General features: G+C 35.5%; 2 long non-coding RNA genes across 3 annotated transcripts; both read right to left on the bottom strand.

Annotated features, from left to right (window-relative positions):
* Positions 1-987: 987 nt before the first annotated feature.
* On the bottom strand, positions 988-8,470 carry LOC125665795 (uncharacterized). 2 transcript variants are annotated; one of them, XR_007366360.2, is made up of 4 exons: positions 7,843-8,470; positions 2,457-2,626; positions 1,985-2,165; positions 988-1,689 (listed from the first exon to the last, which is right to left on the bottom strand). It is a non-coding gene; the product is annotated as an uncharacterized LOC125665795 (long non-coding RNA). The 2 variants fall into 2 exon arrangements; XR_007366359.2 differs by having other exon boundaries at positions 2,468-2,626; positions 7,843-8,468.
* On the bottom strand, positions 4,866-6,801 carry LOC125665794 (uncharacterized). The gene is made up of 2 exons (XR_007366358.2): positions 5,501-6,801; positions 4,866-5,404 (listed from the first exon to the last, which is right to left on the bottom strand). It is a non-coding gene; the product is annotated as an uncharacterized LOC125665794 (long non-coding RNA).
* Positions 8,471-10,462: the final 1,992 nt, after the last annotated feature.

The following is a 10,462-nucleotide window of genomic DNA, read 5'->3' as shown; positions in this document are numbered from 1 at the left end:
ATTAAAAATGGCCAACTTTCCCAGTAATAATAGTGGAAAAAGAACGATGTCGAAAAAAAGTGTGGGGTTAGTCCCCACCTCCAACCCCTAATGCTACCAAACTCAATGCAAGTCGAGCTGTTTATTACATCAAAAGTGATTTCAATAATAATAATTGGGGGGGGGGGGAATCAAAATATTGAATCGCACGGGAAAAAACAAAACCCAACCCAGATATCAACAGAAGATTACATAAGATACGGATTCAATATACATGTACACGTAATTAACATTGCCCAGGCGCGGATCTAGAAAATGTTGGGGGTGAAAAAGAGGATTAAATTGTTGAAATCGTGATATGTTTTTTGCATTTTCTATCGTCTGCATTGAGTTTTATAGGCTAACTACCAAATAAAAACACTCTTTGGTGAGGATCCGGGTTAGAATAGATCCTCAGTACCCCCTTACTTGTCGTAAGAGGCGACTAAATGGGGCGGTCCTTCGGATGAGACCGGAAAAACCGAGGTCCCGTGTCACAGCAGGTGTGGCACGATAAAGATCCCTCCCTGTTCAAAGGCCATAAGCGCCGAGCATAGGCCGAAATTTTGCAGCTCTTCACCGGCAGTGGTGACGTCTCCATATGAGTGAAATATTCTTCTGTGGGACGTTAACCCTTTCTTTACCGGCACATTTTAGAAGTTTTTAAAGACTAAATGACAATATTTTTAAATCGAGTTACATCTGCATGTATCACGATTTTAGGTAGGCATGTGATATATAATTTTGTTACGAATTGGACAGGGAACATTTTTTTCATAAAGTTTGTCATGTTATCCCATGACCCCAAAGAGTTCTACGGGGTCAAAGGTCATTTAAGTGCACATTTTTGCAATCTTTTTTCTCTGGAATATATATATTACGACCCCTCTCACTGGATTCGAGTCAAAAATAGGAAATTCTAAATGTATGAGCTGATCTGTCTTTTAAAATACTACAAAAACATCACAATCAAATTAATCAATTTTATTGACAAACATATATTTTTGGTTGCTAAGTAACAACACTCATGGTGTAATTTTGACCATAATTTGCCTTTCTACATCCATTCGACACAATTCAAGCATAATTACATTGCATGATGATTAGTAAATGTCACATTATTTTAAAAATATAATCTTTGACTAGATTTTAATCATTTTACAAGGTTTTTAACAAAAAATATAATGAAGAGAATTAAGGTCAAAGGTCATAAAATGAAAATTTCGTACTTCATATACATATTCATCATTTTCTAATAATATGACGTTTTGCCATTGTATCCCACTAAATAGTATAAATATTGCAACATTAAAACAAAGATCTTTCCTGTTAAAATCTTAAAAAATCATTCTTTTTATATTCAAATATATTTGGTTGTTAAGCAACAACACCATTATGATATCAAATGCTATGCGAAAATAATGCCCGTTTTTCCTCCCCAAGTTCATTGTTTATGTATACGAATGTTCAAGTACTTACTTTCAATCACTAAATTTAAATGTACTTGCATTATATTTAATAAAAATTGTTCTTCTTATATTCAACCTCTTAAAACATATTTCTAGACATAATTCTTGATACTAGGTTGTTCCGATAGGGGCATGCGTTGTCCAATATATGTCTATCGACTGGAACTTCTCAGCAGACATGTATAAGATAATGCCCAAAAATCTGAAGAAAAAAAGAAAGATTGTTTATACTTAGCCCCAATATACTGATGTATTCTCAGAGCTTTTGAATACTCAATTGGCTCTGTAAATGTTTTCTATAATCAAGGCCCTCTGAAAATTATGCGTTTAATTACTTGTAAAATTTTATCTGGGGTAATTGTAATACACATTTAATAAATGTGTTAGATGCACAGCCAGATTAATTTTGGTAAAGGTAATCTTATAAAATGCATTTTATTATTCGTTTTAAACTGGAAATCACTGTCACAATATCGGTACTTTAAAACTAGTAATACCTGTACAGTTCCTCTTCAGTGAGAGACTTCGAACTTCCTTGGGAAGCATATGACAATCCTTCCCCCTAGATATGACCATCACAGCATAATGGTTGGTGGCAACAAAGATGGAGAAAACCAAATCTTCTGTCAAAAACAGCTTCATAAAATCTGCAATTCTCTGAATAATCAGGTCCCATATCTGAAAATAAAAATGCAAATAAAATCAGTATTGGCCATCATACCTTATTTGTCAGCATTTAAAACACTTAGCATACCTTATAATTAGAAACAGAATAATGATTTTCCGTGTTTTGTCTCTTTTTGTATGCATGTTATATCTAGTAATGCAACGATAAACAGTAAAATTGTACACGCATATCAGTGTACCATAATGCCATGATTCCATTTGTGAATGTATTATCTGGATTAATTTGAATGTTAACTAAATGTATACGGATTTAACCCTATATTCAACCTCAAAGAGTCATACCAACTGCATACCAGGTTGTCACTCCGAATGAAATGCCACAGTTTTTGGATCAGGTGTCCCTGTGTCCTCCACATCAACATACTTCCAATGCATGTCTGGATTTGCCAGTAGACTGTCACTAGTGGAAGATACCTGGAAGCTTCCCACTAAATATTGGGATGTCAATAACCCTTTTAAAGATGAAAAAATACAATTAACAATTATTGGTTTGTGTTTTAAAGCAGAATATAAGCTTCATGATAGTAAGGGACAGTTTCGCACGAAAGTACTGATCATATTTATTTCAAGATAGAGATGTCCTATATTTGAAGTGCTATTTGGTAAGGGATTACATACGTAGTTATTGCGGATTTCAAAGATTTCGGTTGAGCATCACTGAAGAGACATTATTTGTCGAAATGCGCATCTGGTGCATCAAAATTGGTACCGTATAAGTTTTACATACATATGTTAGAAATCAAATGAATGGAATATTTCATTATACTTTGCGAGTGTAGCAGAGTGCGTATTGAAAAAAAACCCACTATACATCATGGAGGTGTTAGCATTATGCCCAACATATACATGGGAGCAAATACTGAAGAAATTCAGGTTAAAATATACAGTGTCCAGCGAAAATATTGTGCCTCTGAGGGAAATTGAATGGCCCCAGATTTAAAGTAGAATTGAATTGGTTCTTCATTGTACACAGTGTCTAAATCCCCTGGCATGGTACTCTGATGGGGTGTGGATTTAGTCGAAATTAGAGAAAATCTAAGCAAGTGGGCACATGCCCATCAGCTCATAGCACACCAGCATGTATGGATCATATAATTAAATGCTTTTTCAATAGCCTGTCATAACCAGATTTTGATTGATGTTACCCCCCCCCCCCCCACACACACACACACACAGACGCACATACCTTTTGTCCCAAACACACATTTTGTTTTTATTTCTGTTACAATATGAAGAAAAACCTCAAATTACGGTAATAAATTATATTATTACGATAAGACAATAATGCAATATATGCTTTCCTAACAGATTGTGTTTTCTTTTCATAGAAAGATAAATTTTTTTATAAACGTAGAAAATCTTGGAAAATAGACTAGCCTCCGCACCAATGGTCATGAATGCCCAGTCTGATTAAAACCATCCCACCCTTTTCTCATCGTACACTAAATCCACCCTCTTCTTACATTCGTGCGTCAGGTGAGGAGATACCAAAAGGGGTGGGGGGGGGGGGGTCAGACTGATTAATGCCGGGCCAGGACCACAGGTGCTTGTGGACAGGACTTCCGGTACCCCCCTTCTTTTATTTTTAAATGTTCAATTCCTTGGGTATTTCGGACGTATTTTTTATAAAATATGTAACTTCAGAGGTTATCTATTTCAATGGAATACACAAATCTCGCATAGAAACCGTTTTTAAAAATGTCATATCACCGATCATAATATATGAACAAGGTGTGCAACTCAGCCAACGACATGTTGAAAAAATCTACACCTCGCTGAGAAATCCTATTGAAAAAACACCAATAATGCATATACCAACTGAAAAGAACGGACATTCTAAATCTACTGATGATTCGTGGATTAAATGCATCGCTATTTGGTGCGCAATAATTACTTCACATCGCTCAATTTCATCGTTTTAACCTCGCTACTTCTCATTTCTGACTATAACGAACGGAAGTTGTGATGTTGGAATATTTCTGTCGCAGCCAACTATTTTTAGAACGAGAAAACCCGAGACGAGGTCTTCCGAATACCATTAGCTACACGAAAAGGGAAGAGAATACCGATCATAGTAATCAAGTCTAGCCAAAGAGGGTCATACATGTAATTTCATTTAACTGGTCAAGTCGGTTGTGGAAAGACTAGCACATCCACAAATATAATTAAAAACCTCATAGTGTTGGGTAGGTAATTTATCATGGAAATCAGAAAGAACCATGAAAGCACAATATATTGACCCCAGATAGCAAGCTAACATTGGCCCAACGTTGGGCCAACGTAATCAGTTACATTGGGCCAATGTTGGCAAATGACGTTGGCCCAATGTAATTTTGCTCATCGGCCCAATGTTGGCCCAACGAGTTGGGCCAACGTTGGCCCAATGTAATGCAAGTTTTCTCATGACATTGGCCCAACATTGAATCAACGTTGGCCCAATGTGTGTGACATTGGGCCATCGTTGGCCCAACGTTGGCCCAACGTCATAAGTAGCCCTGTGTTGTGTTCCTTTTTCGTATATTAGCCCAACATTGAATCAACATTGACCCAGTGTGTGTGATATTGGGCCATCATTGGCCCAACATCATACACAGGTTGGCTTAATGTTGTGTGCATTTTCTAATGATATTGACCAATCACTGAAATAAAATTGGCCCAATGTTTGCCGAACATCATATACACATTTGGTTATTTGTTTTGTTTTTTCATTTAAGCAATAAAATATTGTATTCAAATTTTAGAAATGATTCCAATTTGCAGATGAATTAACTAATCTCATAATCCTCCTTCAATTACAATATAAGGTTGACCACTGTTAGAGCTCAGTAGAAAATCTATCCATTTTTTTTAAAATCTCCACCAGAGACATAAGGATTATTCAACTTCTACACATTATCAAAACAAAATAAAAGACATCTAATGAATTTAATTTGTGTTAACAACTGGTCAAATGAAAATATGATTAAAACAATAAATGCATTCCAGTGTAAACAAGTTAACTTTGTCTCTTTGTCTGATACATGTGCATACACTTTAATTCTTCCACAATTATGAATCACTGTCCTCTGTTGCATTCTGGGAGCTTTGGTTTCTCTCTTTTTCTTTTTTTCTTTCCTCTCTTTCTTTTCGACCTCCTTCACGGTCACATGCGTACCGGAACCACTCTTTGATAACATTGTTTATCTCATTGTGTGTTGCGTCTGCACATAATCGGTTTGCTCGAGCAGCTCCTTTCAATAAAAGTCAAAGTATTAACCTGTGGCTCTGCTTTGAAATCTGAAATATTTAACTGATTTGAGATAGATATACATATATAATGTACTTACATTTCCGTATACGTATGCCAGGACGTATTACTTTAATCTGAATTCACAATAAAAACGATTCCCCGGAATAAGTTTTCCTTTTTCAGTTGCCTTGTTTCACGTTATTCCTCAGTAAAACTCCGAGATTAGCTAGAATGCTGGACGCGTAAAATAGATACAGGATTGACCATCCCAACATATCAGATATCAAGATTACCATGGAAACTGGCCAGTCTCAAGCTGTGAAAAACTCTGTCCTAATTGCTTGGTCAGTAAATGTGCTCTTATCTTAGAATCTGCTTCCTAAATCCAACACTTTAGAGCATTTATGTAATCTTTGCATGTGTTAAACCTTTCTCTTTTGAGTTCATTCTTTTGATATGCAAGGTTAATTTTCATCCCTGCACAAATGATAATTGAATGTATGTTAATTTTTTAATATGTTTTCTAAAAAAGAAATCAATTATGTATGCATATATTTTACAAAAATTATAAATATTTCAAATCAATTATACATTCTATATATACGTAGCTTATTTTAATTAACTCATCATCCTCTTCTTCAAAACATGCGAGTCATGCGCATTTGTGTGTGCGTGTGTCATAAATATAGATATCAAAATCTATTTTTTAGTCGAATTTCATCACAATCTTACAATGTTGGGCCAATGTTGTATTCCCAACTAACCTCGGTACCAGTATGAAAGTGATAAGTTGACATCGGCCCAATGTTGGGCCAGCATTGTGTTGACAACATACTCCGGCAATTAATTAGTCACAATATTACAACGTTGGGCCAATGTTGTATTCCCGACTAACCCCGGCATCAGAGTATGAACGTGATATGTTGACATTGGTCCGATGTTGGGCCAACGTTGTTTAGCCAACGCCAACCATCGGCCAACGGTCCAACCATTAGCCAACGTTGGGCCAACGTAGTCATGCTATCTGGGGACAATGTTCCACATTTCAGTTATAAGGCCAACTATATAGCATTGGCTAACATTCGTTTTTTAAAAAGAAACAAAATAGTTTATCAAGCCCCTTACATATGATCAGATCCAAATTCGATTAAAAATATAAAAAGTAGGGGGGGGGGGGTAACAAATTAATTGATAAAGGAATGTCAAAACTTTATGTTATAACTTAAATATAAGATTAAACAAATATCAACAACCAGCACTTGTGCATGCATCGCACACATATTTTGTGTATAGTTCACATCATGATAAAAAAAACTAACCGCTTCTACCCCTACCCCACTCCCAATATCATTTTAGATAATTATAATCAAACATCGATCTGTTCAGTATGACCTAATGACAGGGGTTCAGGCCTCCACCATTCTCCGAAGAACATACATGATTCGACTTTTTGGTTGAAACTCTCTACTGCTTATCAGCAATGTCTTGCAAACGCAATAAAGTCAACTCATGTAGGTTATTCGGGGGGGGGGGGGGGGGGGGGGCATTGTGTCAACACCATTATGATCCAAATCATATCGTATAGGGTTAAGAGTTTACAATGATAGTATATTGGATATATCAAAAGTGGTATGGTTCCAATAATGTGTAAGTGTGCATGTCTTTAAAGTCTTTCCACAATTTTGATCGGTATTCTCTTTCCTTTTCGTGTAGCTAATGGTATTCGGAAGACCTCGTCCCGGGTTTTCTAGTTCTAAAAATAGTTGGCTGCGACAGAAATATTCCAGCATTACAACTTCCGTTCGTTATAGTCAGAAATGAGAAGTGGCGAGGTTAAAACGATGAAATTGAGCGGTGTGAAGTAGTTATTGCGCACCAAATAGCGATGCATTTCATCCACGAATCATCAGTAGATTTAGAATGACCGTTCTTTTTAGTTGGTATATGCAGTATTGGTGTTTTTTCGATAGGATTTCTCAGCGAGGTGTAGATTTTTTCAACATGTCGCTGGCTGAGTTGCACACCTTGTTCATATATTATGATCGGTGATATGACATTTTTAAAAACGGTTTCTATGCGAGATTTGTGAATTCCATTGAAATATATAAACTCTGAAGTTACATATTTTATTAAAAATACGTCCGAAATACCCAAGGAATTGAACATTTAAAAATAAAAGAAGCGGGGTACCGGAAGTCCTGTCCACAAGCACCTGTGGCCAGGACAGATTAATTGATGTCAGATATGTTCAGCTCTTAATAAACAATTGGGTGTTATACACTTGGTTTAGATATCATAAAATATAAATATTTTCTTTCATGAAACGACAAATTATGGAATCAAATCGCGGTTAATATATTAATCGTGCATTTTTCATAACATGACATAACTGCGAACGTTTTTTTCTTCTAGTCGGCCTATGTGGCTACATCAACTTACATGTTTATACTGAATGCATGATCGTTTGGGTCATCCTGCAACAGGATATCCAAGGTATCTTCAGACTTTTTCATCTGACATCAGGTCGTTTTCAAGATGTAAAATACAATACAAGCGTTTGTTGTGTTGTTGTTTTCGTTGAAACGGAAACACGTGTGTTGCCCGTGGACACTTTCAGAAAACCCCGCGGCCGCGATCCGGATCACGGGGGAAAAAGTATTATATATACAATATGCAGACTGATCTTTTTGTTTTCTTTGTTTGGCAGAAAAAATTATGTCTATACCGAATAAATATTACATAACGTTTATGTCTGAATTTGAAGTATTTTTTTTATTCACTCTACCGATGTAACATTCTCATTAGGTGTTTTATGAAGTTACAATACAAGTAGGTGGTGTAACTGATATTTACCAATAATGGTTTTTATACTTCTTTTTTTTTTTAAAAGCAGATAATACCTGGCTGATTATTTCATACATATATGTTTTAGTGTATCAAAAAGTATTCATATTACCAACAGAGGACAATACAAATAGTTTTCACTACTTTATTGCGCGATGCGCGTCGACCGCTTTCAGCACCGACGTTTTATCGCTAATTTTAAAGAAAACCGCGCAGCATGTCCCAATTTCATTTTGTCGTAATATAAACACTAACAAGAATTACAACACGAATAAGGGCCCATCAAAAAGAACATTTCCTGTACTTTTACAGGCTGTATTTACTTTTCCCTATTTCGATATATGAATATTGGTAAAACGCCGATCTGTTTAAACATTGAGAAATAAAATTGTAAGAAAGCGTACATGTGCAAAAAATAGCTATTTTCTTATAACTTTGCCAGGTATTAGAAATAATTTTTATATGTTCTGAAAGCAGGGAGTATATGCTTTTCAAAAATATAAAAAAAAAATAGTGCATTCATACGGGAGATTAAAAAAATCGTACCGAGGGAGAATATGGCCTTGCGACAAAGCGTTGCGTCATATTCAGACGAAGCCATCTTTCGCTTTAAATGCTTTTATTAATTTAATAGCTTTATTTACTTAACTGATTTTTACATAGTTAAAAAATAGAGAAAATTTCCAAAAATATGATATATAGGTCATATATCTTATGACCGTAGTTTGAAAGATTTAGAGGCACTCCTTTTGCGCTGTCCCGTTTTTACGCGCCACCGGTCAAATTGACCGGTACGGTAGAGAAGGGGTAAACAATATTCAATCAATCTTTCAAAAGAATTTTAAATGCCAAACGAACTTACAACTTATTTAGCTAAGAGGTTAATTAAAAGTTCACCCACCTCACCCCCTCCTTCGAACTAAATTTGATGAATGTTGAAAATAATCAGTGTGTTAAAATCGATGTCGGATAACATACTAGTAAACTGACAGGAGTTTTGAAATGATGTTCCCGGAAATATATAAATACTCTGATACCTCTCTCTCTCTCTCTTTCTCTCGCACTCTCTTTTTAAAACCAAAATCAAAGGGACATATGTAAGGCAACCTCCGAACCCCTCTAGATCCGCCAATGTAATGTGCGTTGGTTGCACATGTAATTTATGCATATCTAATTGCGTTTTGGTCGTCCAAAATATTGATTAAAATTAATAATTAATTGATGATATGCTAAAGATATCTTTATCCTGATCTGAATAAGTAGGGGACTAATTTTTACAGATTTTGAACATTACACCTGACCCAACAGTGAAATCAGTGACTAAAATTATTTTACAGTTACATTATTTTTCACCAATTACAGAAAAACCCTTAACTGGCGCTAAATCACAATCAGATATATTAAGATAATAAAATTCCTTATATTGACGCTATGTATTGTGGACAGCAACATGTATTCAGGGGGAAATAACTCGAGGTTTTAAACACCTTTTCTAAAATTATTTAGTTCTTACATTTCCCAAAGTTTTTCCAGCCCATAAATGTGGTGCTTGCATCAATGTCTCTTGTTAAAATATATCCCTTATAGAGGTCAGAAATTATACATAGTCGAGGCGAAGCATATCGACTGATCGGACAAGCATTTCAAGCCTTATAAAATCCAGTCCAGCCTGAGCTTTTGGGGGACTTTTCCAGAGGTGGATCCTCGGGGGGGGGGGGGGGGGCTTAATTAAGGCTGCCCAAGACCCCCTGTCTGATGAAATGGCGCCCCCTAATTTCAATTCCTGAACCCGCCCCTTGAACACTGTATCTTTATTTTCGATGGAATTTGTACCTAGCCTGACCGGGCTTTTCGCTCAATTTTTATACCGATTTAGCTATAAAATTTTGAAACGATAAATAAAAATCACTTTAGTTTTTGAGAACGGAAATTCAGTTCTTTTTTATTATTAATATTATTAAATTTTTATTTATTTATTTATTTATTTTGTTGTTGAATTCAAGAAAAGATATCATTACTTATTCATTTGTTTGACGCATGAAATGAACATTTTCTCGTCTTCTATACGACAACTAACAGTCTTAAATAGTCATCGTAAAATAAAGAGATCCTTTCGCGTTTTCATAGATACAAACACAGATAACAAACAAAATAGATCATTTGCAGACTTTGTAATGGTTTTCGTATTCTCATACAAAGAAAAAATAATAATTCT

The sequence above is a fragment of the Ostrea edulis genome, chromosome 10 (assembly GCF_947568905.1).
Source record: "Ostrea edulis chromosome 10, xbOstEdul1.1, whole genome shotgun sequence".
NCBI classification, from domain to species: domain Eukaryota; kingdom Metazoa; phylum Mollusca; class Bivalvia; order Ostreida; family Ostreidae; genus Ostrea; species Ostrea edulis.
Note: the sequence above shows the minus strand (reverse complement) of the source record. Positions and strands in the feature narration are given on the sequence as shown.